The sequence below is a fragment of the Miscanthus floridulus genome, chromosome 19 (assembly GCF_019320115.1).
Source record: "Miscanthus floridulus cultivar M001 chromosome 19, ASM1932011v1, whole genome shotgun sequence".
NCBI lineage: Eukaryota > Viridiplantae > Streptophyta > Magnoliopsida > Poales > Poaceae > Miscanthus > Miscanthus floridulus.
The window spans coordinates 15,060,329-15,078,610 of record NC_089598.1 but is presented as its reverse complement, the minus strand read 5'-3'; the positions used below and the strand labels follow the sequence as shown (position 1 = coordinate 15,078,610).

The window sequence follows — 18,282 nt, the reverse complement described above, 5'->3', positions numbered from 1 at the left end:
GTGTTTATTGTATATTTTAATTATTTTTCTTTTGTATTTTATTAAAAATCTTTGTCTAAGTCCTATACTAGTTGGCATAAACGTATATTCCTTCTGAATCTGTCATCAGCCAACCAAATATCATCACTCAGTACTGACTACTCACGAGCTTTTCTTGGACAAAACAAAAAGGAAACATTACACTTGATGCCTTAATCATTTGATCAAAATATAATCAGGAAATGGTGCCTGGGTTGATGACGTTATGCACATAGCTTCAGCAAATAAATGATATGGCCATGATTGTCACTTTGTCAGTTAATAACTGAAAGGTTAGTTCAGAAAACTGTGACTGCAGTATCTGGTGTGTCAGGATTGTGGAGCAATTACAGAGTAAGGCAGCAACATTCTTGTGATCAATAGACAGAGATGGAGAGTGTAACTACACAAAGCAAAATCTTTCAAGCATTATGTGGAAATAATGCTTTTCAGCGGTCTGAAACTGATGTCCTGCTTCCCTTCTGGAGAATTCCTCCAACTAAACTACCAGAAAGCAGAAGAGTTTCTGAGGTTTCTGAAACTACACGAACGAAAAAATGACGGCTATTTCTCACGCCATTGTATCCGAAGTAGCATTTTGATTTCTGAAGAGATCTGTCACGAACCTGTTGTCACTTTGTCAGTAGTCCTGCTCTCATACACCTCTAGGGTTCGTCAACATTGGGGTGCCGCAGTTGCGCTGCAGCTGAATTCACAAACAGGCAAGTGAAAACACGAGTCAGTTAGGAAGGATGTTATGGGTGATGCAACTATTTGCAGCAGTTCAACAATCTAACAAACTTTTGTAAATATTATAACAAAAAAGGATATCTAACAAACTATTGCAAACTTCTCTTAGAACAGCAACTTCGAAACTATATAGGTACTCTGAACTGAATATGTGAGCTATTTTAGACAGAATACAGGATTCAGTGTCTATTGTCATCAGTATGACATTATGATCTAGTGAACATGTGTCATGCAGCTACTGTTCGAGAATCATAGAAAACTAAAAACAACAGAGGCTGTTGAGAATACTAGTTATGCTATACAGTATGTAATTGACATTTCCAATCTCATCACTATAACTATGATCAACGGAACATCATTTATCAGAAGAGAACCATTTAGTCATCAACTGACAACTGAAAAGCAGCTCCAAACAATCACCCTGTTCGCTTGAGCTACTTTTCAGCCATGGAACAGTGTTTTACTCTCACAACATTTCAGCATAAGCATCAGCACTCTGAACTGAATAAATATGTGAGCTATTTTAGACAGAATGCAGTGTCATCAGTATAATATTGTGATCTGCTAAACATGTGTCATGCATCAACTGTTAGCAAATCACAGGAAACTAAAAACTACAGATCTGTTATGAGAATACTAGTTATGCTGTACAGTACGCAATTGACATTTCCAATCCCATCAGCATAACCATGATCAACTGAACATCATTTGTCAGAAATTCAGAAGAGAACCATTGAATCACCTGACAACTGAAAAGCACTTCTCACCATAGGAATCAGTGGCGAGGACGACGATGTCCATGGGCTCATCGCACCGAGGCAGGTCGGTGACCAGAGGGGTCAGCCGGGCATAGTTGCCAGCCCGCACGCACAGCGCGATGCCTAAGACGTTCCCTTCGTCGCGGATGTCCAGATGGTACGCCAGCCTGAGCAGCAGCAAGTACACAGACCTGCCATAGAACTGGAGCGTGGCCCAGCCGAGCTGGTTGAAGTTCCCCTGATTGTTCGCCCGCACGTACCGGATCGTCCGCAGCGGCTCTGCCCTGGGCTCGGCGCGCCGGAACAGGCTCATGAAACCGGGTCCTCCTAGATTCTGTTGCAATGGTGATGTTGCAGAGTTAGAATATGTGAGCAACAGTCAACAGGAGTAATAATCTTGGCACGATATGTGCCAAGAACGAACAGCTTCAGTTAGTTCAGACATGGGCAAGAACGGGATCGATCGATAGGTTCCAAGAATCGTGCTCCGTGCAATCCAAGGCGAGGAATCGAATTGGACGACGAACTCACCATAGCTGGGGGTGGAAGGGCAGGCGGCACGACCCTCGGGGGGCATTTCCTCGACCGTCCAAAGCATCATCGTGGTCCTTACACCGTCGTTGTCGTCGACGGTGACCCCGTTGTGCCAGCGGCGGTGCCTGCCGTTGGCGCGGAGGTAGCGGTTATTCCCGTGGCGCAGGACGACGTCGGCGTCGGCTTGGGCGTCTTCGGCTTCGTCGTCGTCGTCAACGTCGTATACGGTGATCACCCCAATGGGCCTCCACATGACGGCGTTCAGTTCCGGCTCGTCGTAGTCGCGCTGGACAGCGCGGCGGCCGCGGTGGCCGGAAGGCGCCATTTCCGGCGAGTCCGCGAGGTAGCGGCCGTAGGCGGCGCTGCGGAGGAGGACGAAGTCCATGTCGCCGCGTTGGACCAGGTGCACCTGCCACGCCGCGTTCAGGGAGGCGCGGCGCCGGCTCAGGGAGACGCCGACCCCGTCCTCGTCGGCGTAGAGGTACGTCCCGCGCACGCGGCTCCGCAGCCGCACGTGAATCCCGTCGAAGAATTGGTCCATCGCAGCCGCCGCCGGTGGTGGTGTGTTGCGGATGGGCGGGGGACGAGCTCTGTTCGTTGCCTGGGGAACGGAGAAGGGGTGGGAGAGCAGAGCGGGTATTCGTTGCGGCGGTTTCTTTGAGCGCCGAGGCGGAGGCGGTGGGGCATTTTGGCGTCATGCCGTCATCCCAACGGAGACGGAGACGGGCTCCCCCAAATACGGGCCGAAAGCACGAGTCCAGCACACGGCACGCCCGTGGGCCGTGGCCCAAGCCCAGTCCAACGCAAACGCAACTAGGACTAGCATTTATAGTGTTGTTTTTGTGACATATCATATGTGTGATCACTGATCAGAGGATCATATGTGTGATCGTGCTGTCATTGGTTTCAGGTGGCTCCCTTTATTATGAAGTTTGTTTTTTGGTATACCATAAAAAAGGACAAGGCAATATGCAAATTAGTTTTGGGTGTAGAAAACAACACGCAGCAGATAATCAAGAAAAGAATGCAGCCATGTATATTGGGAACATCCAAGTATCCAACAGTTAACAGTATACACGCAAGTTAAGTAAAAATGGTGCTCGGTTTTCTTATGTGGTTGAACAGTAGATTTGGAACATCCAACTGTTCGACAGTATGCAGCAGTTGCAGTAACGAACTCCTAGGAAAGGAGCCGCTCACAATCACAACAGGTTTTTTCTTTGAAATAACAGGAGGGGCAAGGAGCCCCTACTGATAGAATTTGTTGAAAGGAAGTAAAAGGACAAGTACAAGTACAAAACAAGCCAGAGGTCGAAGGAACCAGAAAGAACAAAGAACAAAGAAAAAAGAAAGAGGGCTAGGGGACTAGGAAAGGGAAAAGAAAAGAAAAGAAGGCCAAACATTATCTGTCAAATTCTTCATATCAAAGGAATAACGATTAACGAAAGATATACACTTCTGAAAATGTAACGCCTCCATGACCTCTTTCAACATAATGTTCCGTTAATCTGATGAATGCACTAGGAAATAGCGAGTATATATGAAGTCGGGTGCAGAAGCAGAGCTTTTGCAAACAAATGATACAGACACGGTTTTCTTCAGTTCAAGACTGAAAGTAAAGCTCAGATAACACTGACTGAAAAATCTGGCGTATCAGGATTCAGGAGAAAATATACAGTAAGCCACCAAAATGTGTATTATCACCCAATAGAGATGAAGATGCTAAGTACAACCAACGCCACTGCGCAAAATCGTTCAAGCACCAACTCCATCCAAACAGTAACAGAGATGAAGATAGTAACTAGATCAGTTTGTGAGTACTAAAACTGAATGGGCAAGATAAACTGCTTTCAGTCAGGAGAATGCCTCCAACAAAACTACCAGAAACCAGAAGAGTTGCTGTGTTCTCTGAAACTACATGAACCAACTCATGTTGCTGTATCCGAGAGATCAATCACGGAGTTGCTGTCATCAGTCCTGCTCCCATATGCCGGGTGTGGGTTCAGGTGCATCCACATTTGGGTGCCGCAATCCCAGACCAGCTGAATTTGGAACCGGAAATTGAAAAAAAAATGTGTCAGTTACACAGTATGCAACTATTTTATCAGTTCACTAATCAGTAGCAAGATTAATATTATTGGCTGACTACTGAAAACAGCTAGAATATCTGAAGTGATTGCGCTTATCTAGAGCATGTTTCAGGTAACTCATAACTGAATAAATCAACCATTTCCTCAAGCATAAGATGGCGAACTTGTGTAAAGTAATTTCCAGGAACGGTATGAGCATATGATATATCCACATCAATATGATACTATTAGCTAAGAACATTTTTCATGAGACTAATGAGACAACGGGTTATCTATAGCTTGTTTCAGATAAGTACCCACATGACTAAATTCCAAAACTTTTTAAAAAGAGAAAACTACAATGTCCCTAAGCATAACAGGTTCAGCTAAAATAGTGATAGAACTCTCACCACGGGTCCAACTAACATACACAATTATCTTAACTGTGTAGCCATTAGAAGGAAGGTCAACGACCAGCGGAGTTAGTCGCCCCAGGTATCCGGACCATACACACAACACAATTCTGACTGAATGCTCCTCTCCAAGTTCTTCTGCTAATGTGTCCCTTAGCTGAGACACGGAACAACCTTCAAATTTTATCCTTTTCCAACCCCGCTGGTTGTAATCGCCGTAGTCATCTCCGAGAACGTACAGGATACTCCTCAATATCAGATTATGCTCAACCTGGAATAGAACAATCAGAGATGCCAAACATTACCTATCAAATTCTTCATACCTCCTCAAAAAAAAATCTTCATACCAAAAGAATCACGATTAACAAAAAGATATAGACTTCTGAAAATGTACTGCCTCCATGACCTTTTAAACATAACGTTCCATTAATCTGATGAATGCACTAGGAAATAGCAAACATATATGAAGTTGGGTGCAGAAGCAGAGCTTCAGCAAACAAATGATACAGAAATGATTTTTTTCGGTTCAAGACTGAAAGCTAAGCTCAGATAACAGACTGAAAAATCTGGCGTATCAGGATTCAGGAGAAAATATACAGTAAGCCACCAAAATGTGTATTATCACCCAACAGAGATGAAGATGCTAAGTACAACCAACGCCACTGCGCAAATCGTTCAAGCACTAACTCCATCCAAACAGTAACAGAGATGAAGATAATATCTACATCAGTTTCTGAGTACTAAAACTGAATGGGCAAGACAAATTGCTTTCAGTCAGGAGAATGCCTCCAACAAAACTACCAGAAACCAGAAGAGTTGCTGTGTTCTCTGAAACTAACTTGGATGGATGGTCCCAATTTTATTTTACTGAACTTACTGTTGGACCATACATGAAGACTGAGCACCGTTTTACTGAATTTGTGTGCTGTGTTAAAGGCAGTGTTTGAGTTGCATATGCAGATCTTGGCAATGTGCTGTAAGATGTTTAAACTCTGTCTTCATGCAATGCAAATGGACTGAACCAAGTTAAAAATAAATGAATGTAATACAACATAAATGACAGTGCAGTGTGCAAATTCATTTTCGGAAGAGAAAATCAACATGCAAATTCCTGTTCGAACAAGTGAACTGGTACTTGATAGAAGCAGCATATAATCTAGAAACCAACATAAACCATGTATTTGGGAACATCCAACAGTTGAACAGTACATGCATACAAGTTCACTAAAATGGTGTATGGCTGAACAGTAAGTTCAGTAGATTTGGAACATCCAATGCTTCAACAGTACACAGCAGTTCAACACCTAAGAAAGCATCAGTTCACAACAGGGTTGCCCAACATTTACTCAGCCTCTTCATCTCAGAAGAATAAGTAATAAGTGACAGAAAATGTATTGCCCACATGACCTATTTGAACATAATGTTCCATTCATTTGATGAAAAAGTAACAAGAAATAGTGAGTAGATGAAGTTTGGCACAGACTTCAGCAGACAAATGATACAGCCATGATTTTCTTCAGTTCAAGATTGAAAGCGAAGCTCAGATAACACCGACTGAAAAATCTAGCATATCAGGATTCAGGAGAAAATATACAGTAAGCCACCAAAATGTGTATTATCACCCAATAGAGATGAAGATGCTAAGTACAACCAACGCCGCTGCGCAAAATCGTTCAAGCACCAACTCCATCCAAACAGTAACAGAGATGAAGACCTGCCAGGGATGCGAACTCACCTTGTGCGACGGATCTGGAAGGAGTGGTGGCCGCGCTCTGAGGGGGACAAACTCGATGTCCCATGCTTCCGAATACAACTCATGGCGCAGCGTCACGGTGCTGCCCGATGTCTCGCTTGGCGCCCTGAAGACCTTCCATAATATGTCAACCTCGGTTTCGTCGTGGTAGTAGCGATTTTGAACGAACGATTCCGCCGGTGGTGGCTTGGCCGAATACGCGAGGTAACGGCCGTAAGCTGCGCTGTGGAGGAGGATATATGTAGTCCCATCGCGCTGCACCTGGTGCACCGCCCACACGGTGTTGAGCGTCGCGCGGTGGGGGCTCATGAAGACGCCCACGCCATCCTCGTAAGCGAACATGTAGCGGCCATCTGTGGGCCTCCGCAGCCGCACGTGCGCCCGGTCGGGGAAGAAGTCGAACGCAGGCACCAGAGCCGCGGCGTCGGCGTCGGAGGCGGGCAGCGTGGGGGAGTGGAGAGCAGAGGTGTCCTGGGGGATCACCTCGACGATCCATTGCCTGCTTCGGCTTTCGTCGTCCATGCCGGTGACCAAGTACGCGTGGTGTGTGCCATGGCGTAGGAGGACGTTGGCGGCCCCGCCATCCCTGGGCTTCATGACCACCCAGAGGATGTCGGCGTCGTCCTCCGCTGTGTCGCAGATGCGCTGGACGATACGCTGCCCGGTGACATCGGGGCAGAGAGCGATGTACCTGCCGTAGGCGGCGCCGTGGAAGACGAGGTAGGCCACACCGTCACGCACGACGCGGCGCACTGTCCACGCCGTGTTGAGCGACCCGCGGTATGGGCTCAGGGAGATGCCCACCCGATCCACGTCTGCGCGGATGTACGTGCCGAGCACGCGGCTCCGCAGCCGCACGTGCGCCCCGTCGGGGAGCTGCTCCATCGCCGCCGCCGGTGGTGGTGGTGTACTGGTGTTCGCGGACGTCTGGCGGCTAGCGAGTAGCGATTCGGTTTCTTGGCTCTGGTGCTTCTTCGGCTGCGGGGACGGGGGCGGGGTGGCGGACGGCGGCGAGGGAGTGGGTTTTATTGGCGCTGTTGCGAGGGGGAAGAGAGAGCAGAGCAAGTTCGTTGGGGGACGGTTACGTTTGGGCGCCGAGGTGGGGGCGGGCCGGGGAATTTCAAGACTTCCGGTGGAGTCGCAACGCAAGCGCAGGTCGGTTGCTCGCTTCCTGTGCCTGACAGATGGGGGCTGCATCGGTGAGTTTGACCCATCGCCTGCTCACTGGCACGTGGGGTCCATAAAAGAGCCTGACGTCACAAACGCCGGAACCGTGGAATACAGAAAGCACGCGGGCAGCCGCAGCCGAGGCAGGGCGTCTGCCGGCGCAAGCACCACTCGCCGCATCCGTTCCATTCTCGTGCTCGTGCCGCCTCTTGGAAACTCGCTTCGCCAGCGTGGTATCCACCGGCGCCCGGCGCGCCCATCGGCGGCGGCGACGGCGCCAAAGAAGATACTGAAGCTGGACACGCCGACACGGCCTTCACCTGCTCGTTTTTCACCGGGCATAGCTATGGAGAAGGCCACAGTTTTATATAGGGCAAATTGTGTTTGTGCCCTCATTTTCACCTTCAACTGCACGGTTGCCCCTCTTTTCTTTAGTTTGCAGATTTGCCCTCCTTCTGTTACATGCAGCCTTCCGTTTGCCCCGCTCGTCACACGGACCAGTTGTGGGCTAATATTACTCTAGTATCCTTTCCTTATCTCTTCCCATCTCTTCGTTTATCCACCGTACCAGCCGCACAAAAGCCACACGGACGCATCCTTCGTGCAGGCGGAAGAGCAGGGCGACCGCGCGGGCGGACGACCTGGGCCGGCGGCGCGAGGGCCGGCGCGTGTGGCCGGCCAGCGCAAGGGCGAGCAGGGCTGCCGGCGGGGGCGTCGCGGGCGGACTGCCGGCACGGGCGGACGGGCGGCGCAGGGGAACGAAGCAGACAGGCGGCCGGCGGTCTACTCCAGCGATGGTGGAATTGCTTCCTCGAGAGATTGTGTAAGCTCTTCAGCCTCTGCAGTTACCTGGCTGTGCAATTTCGCTTTCTTTGGAGATTTAGGGTTTTCAGCTTACTATAATCATACGATGTGATGTGTAGGCGTTCGTTAGAGGATGCTTCATTGAGATTAGAACTGATGACGAGCTTTTAGAATGGTTTGGAAATTACCAAGAGAACGGAACAATGCACATTGATGCGCAGATCAATAAGTTTGGCGGTACACTGCAGTTCTCACCCACGAAAGGGAAGAAGCCCAATAGGAAAGACACACATGTCGATGAAGAGGTAGTTGGAGTTGATGAGGAGGGAAAATACTCTGACACTGAATCACTTGTTGCACTTAGTGACAGTAGCTATGACAGTGGCTTGGCTGCATCTTCTGACTCTAATTTCTCTGATCTTGAGTTACCTGATGATGAAATAGTTGAAGAGGATGACGAAGATGATATTCCTGTCTTCTCTTTTGATGTTGATGCTCCATGTGTCGATATAGGTGTGGTATTTCCTGATGTGAATCAGTGCAAATCAGCGTTAACCCAGCATGCAATCTTGAATGATTATGCTTTTCGTACTGTGAAGAAAGACAAGAAGCGATTTCGAGCCAAGTGCTTGAGAGCGCATAAGGGCTGCAAGTGGATTTTTTTTGCATCTACCAGCAAGAAATCCCCTGGATGCAAGGTACTAGCGGCTCAAGTGGATTATATATTTTTTCTTTTCTAGGCATAAATGTCCAGTAGTGAATAAAACAGTCCATGTCTTTTTGTGCAGGTTAAGATGAATGGGCCAATTCACAAGTGTGGTTCAGTCAACACCTGTGGTGACACAATGGCCACAAGTAATTGGGTAGCTGAAAGGGTGGTTGACTGGTTGACGGATGACCCAACAATGAGACCAAAGGATTTACAAAAAAAGTTGAATAAGAAGTACAAAATGGAAATTCCTTATGATAGAGTTTTTAGGGGAAAAGAGAAGGCTCTTGATATAATATTTGGAAAGTGGGATGATAGTTATGACTTGCTGTCCCACTTATAGGGCTGAATTATTGAAATCAGTCCCTGGAAGCATTGTTGAGATTGATACTGAAATACATCAAGAGGGATGTGTGTTTCATGAGATTTTTTGTTGCTCTTAAACCATGCATTGATGGGTTTCTCCAAGGATGCAGACCATACATTTCCATTGATGCCACCCACCTAACATGAAGGTCCAGAGGTCAGTTGGCGGCTGCTGTTGCATTAGATGGGCATAATGGGCTATTTCCAGTTGCTTATGGTGTTATTGAAACTGAGTCAACGGAAAGCTGGACATGGTTTTTACAGAATTTGAAGCTTGCTATTGGCATGCCTACTGGTTTGGTTATCAGCACAGATGCAGGTAAAGGACTTGGTGTAGCTGTAAAAGATGTATATCCAGGAGTGGAACATAGAGAATGTATGAGGCATTTGTGGAAAAATTTCAAGAAGCATTATTATGGTGATTTATTTAATTATAACATGTGGCCGGCCGCCAAGGCTTGCACCATTGAGGAGTTCAATTATCACATGGGCAGGATACAGGAGAAGTGCCCTGAAGCAATAGCATACTTAAATTTGAATCATCCCTACTTGTGGAGTAGAAGTAAATTTTCTGATCATTCCAAGGTAGACTACATCAACAATAACCTCTCAGAATCTTTCAACAATTGGGTGAAGAATGTCAAGGACCTGCAGATTGTCGAGATGCATGAAAAGATAAGGCAAATGATAATAACCAAGTTTGAATTGAGAAAAAAGATAGCTATGTCGATGAAGGGCACAATTATCCTAGCTGTTACCAAGGCTCTTACTGCTCAAAGCAAAGCTATCAAGGACTGCGAAGTTCTAAAATGTGCAAATGGCACTGCTGAAGTAACTGCACCTACTAAATCAGGAGCATCTTTTAGGTATGCAGTGAACTTGGTGCTGAAGACATGCAGCTGTAGGACACGGCAAGTGAGTGGAAAGCCTTGTAGACATGCTTTAGCATTTATTGCAAAACTTACTAGAGAGGTACAAATGGAGGACTTGTCGATGAATACTTCTCTGTTGACAAGTTTAGGAAGACATATTCAGGTGTGTTTAATCCAATGACTTCCAAACATTTCTGGCCACGTGTGAATCTAGGATACAAAATCAAGAAGCCAAAGTTGAGGAGAAAGCCTGGAAGGCCAAGGAAATCTAGGATCAAAACATCAGATGAGCCTGGTGCTAACAATAGGAGGAGGTGTCATGAATGTCATGAACTAGGCCATACAACCAAAAAGTGTCAAGGAGGTCTAACTGATAGAGAGAAAAAGAGACTTTTATCTACTGAGAATGCATTTGGGGAAGGAAGTGATGAGCCGAGGACTGCACGTGCATCACAAACAAGGTGCAGGGGTACAACTAGGACTGCACATGCATCACAAACAAGGTGCTGATCTGTATTTATTCAGTTTGTAATATTTTTGGCAGTGCAAACATTCAGTTTATAGTTACCTCACTACTGGTGCAATTTTTCTCTCTTTTTGAAGTGCTACTGAAAGTCAGATGGTAGAAGAAACACCACCAACTAGGACAGGCAGAGGAAGAGGAAGAGGTGTTTCAAGGCTTGCTGCTTTCTTCAATGCTTAAACATGATCATTTGACTGGATATGTAATGACTCGTCACCTGAACATGACATCTTGGCAATTAGTGCCATTATTTTGATCTTAAGATGTGATCTAGACATGTCATATTGGCATATAATGCCGCTATTTTGGTCTTGATATGTGATCTGACATGTCATTTAGGCATATAGTGCCATTATTTTGGTCTGATGTGATCTGGACATGCAAACAATTTTAGATGTGATTTGGGCAAGTCAACCATTCAGAGTATATGGTGCTTAAATATGATCTGGACCTCTAGTCTATTGCTTACTATCTAATGCAAAATAGATGATGCTTACTAATGGATTGAAGTGCTTTTTATACCAAGTGCAAATATGTATTTATGTACTCATGCGCACACCGTTAGTCCTGGTTAACAGAACAGGGGCATTGCAACCATTCAAACTCAAAAAATGGGGGCAAACCTGTAAACTCAAAAAAAGAGGGGCAAGCATGTAGTAAGAGGTCAAAAGGAGGGCAGATATGCAATTGCCCCTTTTATATAAGTTTGGTTGCCCTTTGTTCTCCTAGGCCGAATGCTGCCATTGCATTAAGTTAACGAAGCTCCTGCTCCTCGCAGGGCGTCATCAGTCACACAAAGATATAATAGTAGCTTCACTTCATGACTAAAAGCTAAGTTCAGAAAAAAAAATTGAATGTAACATAAGTAATGCACATACGAGTTAAAGCTCACGTCTAATGATGATATGAAATCCGATACAAATATTATTAGGTTCCATTACAATGCACGACCACGTTTGCCATTCAGTCTGCCACACCTCACTTCTAACCTCTTCTTTCATCACTCACTCCCCCACTCTTCTTGCTTTAAAGGTCGTCTCTCACTCTCTCACCCACCTTTTTCAAAACCACACAAGCAACTTCCACCTTTCTCGATCTCACAATAGGTACACACAATAGTGATCTACTTAAGTCAAGTTGATTTCCAATCAATTTTTCTTATGGGATCAATTTTCTTTTGCATATAGCATTTATTAAGGAATGATTATACGGCCCATTATGTGCATGGGATGATTTTTTTTATGTTGTCCGTTTTGGGCCTGACATCCCAACTTCGCTACATGGGCTTAGCTGGCATCCCAACTTTTTAGGGGCAATTGCATATCTGCCCTCCTTTTGACCTCTTACTGCATGCTTGCCCCTCTTTTTCTGAGTTTGCAGGTTTGCCCCCATTTTTTGAGTTTGAATGGTTGCATTGCCCCTGTTCTGTTAACCAGGACTAACGGTGTGTGCATGAGTACATAAATACATATTTGCACTTGGTATAAAAAGCACTTCAATCCATTAGTAAGCATCATCTATTTTGCATTAGATAGTAAGCAATAGACTAGAGGTCCAGATCATATTTAAGCACCATATACTCTGAATGGTTGACTTGCCCAAATCACATCTAAAATTGTTTACATGTCCAGATCACATCAGACCAAAATAATGGCACTATATGCCTAAATGACATGTCAGATCACATATCAAGACCAAAATAGTGGCATTATATGCCAATATGACATGTCTAGATCACATCTTAAGATCAAAATAATGGCACTAATTGCCAAGATGTCATGTCCAGGTGACGAGTCATTACATATCCAGTCAAATGATCATGTTTAAGCATTGAAGAAAGCAGTAAGCCTTGAAACACCTCTTCCTCTTCCTCTGCCTATCCTAGTTGGTGGTGTTTCTTCTACCATCTGACTTTCAGTAGCACTTCAAAAAGAGAGAAAAATTGCACCAGTAGTGAGATAACTATAAACTGAATGTTTGCACTGCCAAAAATATTACAAACTGAATAAATACAGATCAGCACCTTGTTTGTGATGTATGTGCAGTCCTAGTTGTACCCCTGTGCCTTGTTTGTGATGCACGTGCAGTCCTCGGCTCATCACTTCCTTCCCCAAATGCATTCTCAGTAGATAAAAGCCTCTTTTTCTCTCTAGCAGTTAGACCTCCTTGACACTTTTTGGCTGTATGGCCTAGCTCATGACATTCATGACACCTCCTCCTATTGTTAGTACCAGGCTCATCTGATGCTTTGATCCTAGATTTCCTTGGCCTTCCAGGCTTTCTCCTCAACTTTGGCTTCTTGATTTTGTATCCTAGATTCACACGTGGCCAGAAATGTTTGGAAGTCATTGGATTAAACACACCTGAATATGTCTTCCTAAACTTGTCAACAGAGAAGTATTCATCGACAAAGTTCTCCATTTGTACCTCTCTAGTAAGTTTTGCAATAAATGCTAAAGCATGTCTACAAGGCTTTCCACTCACTTGCCATGCCCTACAGCTGCATGTCTTCAGCACCAAGTTCACTGCATACCTAAAAGATGCTCCTGATTTAGTAGGTGTAGTTACTTCAGCAGTGCCATTTGCACATTTTAGAACTTTGCAGTCCTTGATAGCTTTGCTTTGAGCAGTAAGAGCCTTGGTAACAGCTAGGATAATTGTGCCCTTCATCGACATAGCTATCTTTTTTCTCAATTCAAACTTGGTTATTATCATTTGCCTTATCTTGTCATGCATCTCAACAATCTGCAGGTCCTTGACATTCTTCACCCAATTGTTGAAAGATTCCGAGAGGTTATTGTTGATGTAGTCTACCTTGGAATGATCAGAAAATTTACTTCTACTCCACAAGTAGGGATGATTCAAATTTAAGTATGCTATTGCTTCAGGGCACTTCTCCTGTATCCTGCCCATGTGATAATTGAACTTCTCAATGGTGCAAGCCTTGGCGGCCGGCCACATGTTATAATTAAATAAATCACCATAATAATGCTTCTTGAAATTTTTCCACAAATGCCTCATACATTCTCTATGTTCCACTCCTGGATATACATCTTTTACAGCTACACCAAGTCCTTTACCTGCATCTGTGCTGATAACCAAACCAGTAGGCATGCCAATAGCAAGCTTCAAATTCTGTAAAAACCATGTCCAGCTTTCCGTTGACTCAGTTTCAATAACACCATAAGCAACTGGAAATAGCCCATTATGCCCATCTAATGTAACAGCAGCCGCCAACTGACCTCTGGACCTTCCTGTTAGGTGGGTGGCATCAATGGAAATGTATGGTCTGCATCCTTGGAGAAACCCATCAATGCATGGTTTAAGAGCAACAAAAAATCTCATGAAACACACATCCCCTTGATGTAATTCAGTATCAATCTCAACAATGCTTCCAGGGACTGATTTCAATAGTTCAGCCCTATAAGTGGGCAGCAAGTCATAACTATCATCCCACTTTCCAAATATTATATCAAGAGCCTTCTCTTTGCCCCTAAAAACTCTGTCATAAGGAATTTCCATTTTGTACTTCTTATTCAACTTTTTTTGTAAATCCATTGGTCCCATTGTTGGGTCATCACCAGTCAACCACCCTTTCAGCTACCCAATTACTTGTGGCCATTGTGTCACCACAGGTGTTGACTGAACCACACTTGTGAATTGGCCCATTCATCTTAACCTGCACAAAAAACATGGACTATTTTATTCACTACTGGACATTTATGCCTAGAAAAGAAAAAAATATATAATCCACTTGAGCCGCTAGTACCTTGCATCCAGGGGATTTCTTGCTGGTAGATGCAAAAAAAATCCACTTGCAGCCCTTATGCGCTCTCAAGCACTTGGCTCGAAATCGCTTCTTGTCTTTCTTCACAGTACGAAAAGCATAATCATTCAAGATTGCATGCTGGGTTAACGCTGATTTGCACTGATTCACATCAGGAAATACCACACCTATATCGACACATGGAGCATCAACATCAAAAGAGAAGACAGGAATATCATCTTCATCATCCTCTTCAACTATTTCATCATCAGGTAACTCAAGATCAGAGAAATTAGAGTCAGAAGATGCAGCCAAGCCACTGTCATAGCTACTGTCACTAAGTGCAACAAGTGATTCAGTGTCAGAGTATTTTCCCTCCTCATCAACTCCAACTACCTCTTCATCGACATGTGTGTCTTTCCTATTGGGCTTCTTCCCTTTCGTGGGTGAGAACTGCAGTGTACCGCCAAACTCATTGATCTGCGCATCAATGTGCATTGTTCCGTTCTCTTGGTAATTTCCAAACCATTCTAAAAGCTCGTCATCAGTTCTAATCTCAATGAAGCATCCTCTAACGAACGCCTACACATCACATCGTATGATTATAGTAAGCTAAAAACCCTAAATCTCCAAAGAAAGCGAAATTGCACAGCCAAGTAACTACAGAGGCTGAAGAGCTTACACAATCTCTCGAGGAAGCAATTCCACCATCGCTGGAGTAGACCGCCGGCCGCCCGTCTGCTTCGTTCCCCGCGCCGCCCGTCCGCCCGTGCCGGCAGTCCGCCCGTGACGCCCCCACCGGCAGCCCTGCTCGCCCTTGCGCTAGTCGGCCGCACGCGCAGGCCCTCGCGCCGCCGGCCTAGGTCGTCCGCTCGCGTGGTCGCCCTGCTCTTCCGCCCGCACGAAGGATGCGTCCGTGTGGCTTTTGTGTGGCTGGTACGGTGGATAAACGAAGAGATAGGAAGAGATAAGGAAGGGATACTAGAGTAATATTAGCCCACAACTGGTCCGTGTGACGAGCGGGGCAAACGGAAGGCTGCATGTAACAGAAGGAGGGCAAATCTGCAAACTAAAGAAAAGAGGGGCAACCGTGCAGTTGAAGGTGAAAACGAGGGCACAAACACAATTTGCCCAACTTTTTATGTTGTCCACACCGTTTTTCTTATTTTCTGTCCATTTCTTATCTATGCCACCGTTTTTTTTCTTTTTTCTTTGGGTCTTTTTTCCCCATGCGTTCACCATAGAAGGAAAATAATAAAGGCAAAATAGAAATTTCTAGTTTAAAGTTAGGGAATTGAACTAGTTACTTTAGCTTTAGATACCAGAATGCCACCACCAAGTCTTTTGTGTTTGTCAATTTAGTGCACTTAGCTTTAGATACAAGGATCTCACCACCAATTTATTTCTGTGTTTGTCAATTTGGTGCACAAATCATCCTATTTGAGGGTTAGTAGGCAATTCTACATTAATAACCAAATAAATTAAAAATTAAGAGATAGAATCAAACGGCATGTTACCTACTCCACCGACAATTACAGCATGGAGAATAGGAAGAGTTAGTCACTTCCTACTAGTTGAATTCTCCACGCATTGCTGCAGAAATTTAAAGTTAGTTTAAATGACCATTTTATGTTGTAGTTTAGGTGACCTGTTTGCAGTTTATTGGAGAAAAGATGTGAATGAGATATTTCCAATCATATATGAAGTCAAGAATTGAGCAACACTTCATCTATTTTAGATAATGATAATTGACAAGGGTACAAAGCAATATAGTAATACATATAAATATAAGTTCAAATATGAGATGTCACACATAAATCAAACATAGCCTTACGAAATATAAAAAAGTGAAGTGCAATTCATGTAATTTGGTTCTTTCGATTAATTTGGTTAACCAAGAGAAGGACCCGAAATAGTTGGCAACCCCTAACGATGGGGAGTCTGATTCTAAGATAAATTGAAGTATGTGACATGATCATTGGATAAACTAGAAGACTACCCTGCGCGTTGCTGCGAGATTTTCTTAAAAATAAATCTGTTACATTCGTCGCATTACTATATGGTATTTTGTATACTTTGTATATATATGAATTTGACTTGCATGTTATTTTATTGTATCATGTTTGATAAAAAAATGATAAGCTAATAGAAGAAAAATCAATAGAATATTTGATTAATTATAGAGGAATAGGTGATGAAACAAAGTATTAAACATGATAGAGATGATGTGGATATTTTTTGTAATTAATAAGGGATGACATGGACTTAGTGGGAAATGATGTGTACACCTTGCATGAAGACATGGAACATCTAGTGGGTCACTTAGTGGAAAATGATGTGGACACCTTGCATGAAGAGATATGACATCTAGTGGGTTACATAGTGGGAAATGACGTGGACACCTTGCATGAAGAGAAAAATCATCTAGTGAGGTTTAGCTTTATAAGAGTATATAGATCTCCTAGCCTTCCAAACCCATATGAGGTTGAGGTATGTGCGTCTAGGCATGTCACATAGTTCAATAACAAGACGAATTAGGACGCATGATGCAGCTATTGAATAAACAACTCTCTCTATCCCTAAAAGAATGACGTTATAGGATGCATGTTGATCAAACTTTCTCAAGTTTGACTAGATATATCCAACAATTCATCTACTAATTATGTAGTATAAATATTAATATTTTTTTATATATAATTAGACAAAGTTAAGATTTAAGAATATTTGACTTCTCGGTAAGCATGGTTTTAAATAGTAGGCTATAGCGACACTATATAGCGGTTGGAGAGACTCCACGCTAAGCTATTGCCATTTGTGCCGCTATGCCAACTTTGACCGCTATTTAACGCTATAGCGCCACTAAATTGCAAAGCTTTAGCATTCAAATAATGATGCTGAAGGGGATCGTGACGCCTAAGAGGGGGGGGTGAATTAGGCAAATTAAAATTCTAACTCTAAACTATGGCCTCTTTTTCTAACCTTAGCAAAACCAATGCAAAAGACAAACTATCTAAATGTGCAACTACGGTTTTGCAAATGTGTTGCTATCTCTACCGCAAAAGGAGTAATGCAATCAATGTAAATGCGAAAGCTAAAGAGCAAGGTAGAGATATGCAAACTCCCGTCGATGACTCCAGTATTTTTATCGAGGTATCGATAAGCGCGCAAGCTTCCCCCTAGTCCTTGTTGGAGCCCCTCGTAAGGAATCCCTCGCAAGGGCCAAGCTCCCGATTAGGTAACTCCATGGATAGCCTCGGGCCTTCCCCATGCGCAAGTGGGTCTCCGACGTGCCTTCCGGCAAGCCTCTTCTGGATGCTCCCCACCGTCTTCACTATCAAGCTTCCGGCCGAAACGTCGCGGGCCTTGTTCCCTCTAGTACACGGTGGCGGCCACACCACAAATGCGGTTGGTGTGATCTCGCAAGACTACAAGCTCCTCTGATGTACAACAATGGTGCGCGCAAGCACCGAGTGTTAAGAGGTATGCAAACCTCACTAAACACTAGGCCTAAACCTAGAGCAAGCGCATAAGCGGCGGTCTAATGAACTTAAGCACTTCGCAAAGCACCTACACTAATCACCTAATAAAACACTAAGCGCATAAGGTGTGGAGGCCTTCTTGTCCACCTTATTGGTGTAGGTGTTGGAGAGCTTGCTTGTTTGCTTCTTCTCTTTCTTCTTTGCTCCTCCCCCATTCTTCACCTTGCACTCATAGGACTTGTGACCTTTCTTGTGGCACACGTAGCAAACCACGGTTTATCCTTCATCAAGCTTCTTCACT

General features: G+C 44.4%; 3 pseudogenes; 1 reads left to right on the top strand and 2 right to left on the bottom strand.

The window, feature by feature from the left end:
* Positions 1–1,506: 1,506 nt before the first annotated feature.
* Positions 1,507–2,601, bottom strand: LOC136525608 (uncharacterized; annotated as a pseudogene).
* Positions 2,602–7,479: 4,878 nt separating this feature from the next.
* LOC136525607 (uncharacterized) lies at positions 7,480–10,916 on the top strand (annotated as a pseudogene).
* Positions 10,917–12,752: 1,836 nt separating this feature from the next.
* On the bottom strand, positions 12,753–15,000 carry LOC136525606 (uncharacterized; annotated as a pseudogene).
* Positions 15,001–18,282: the final 3,282 nt, after the last annotated feature.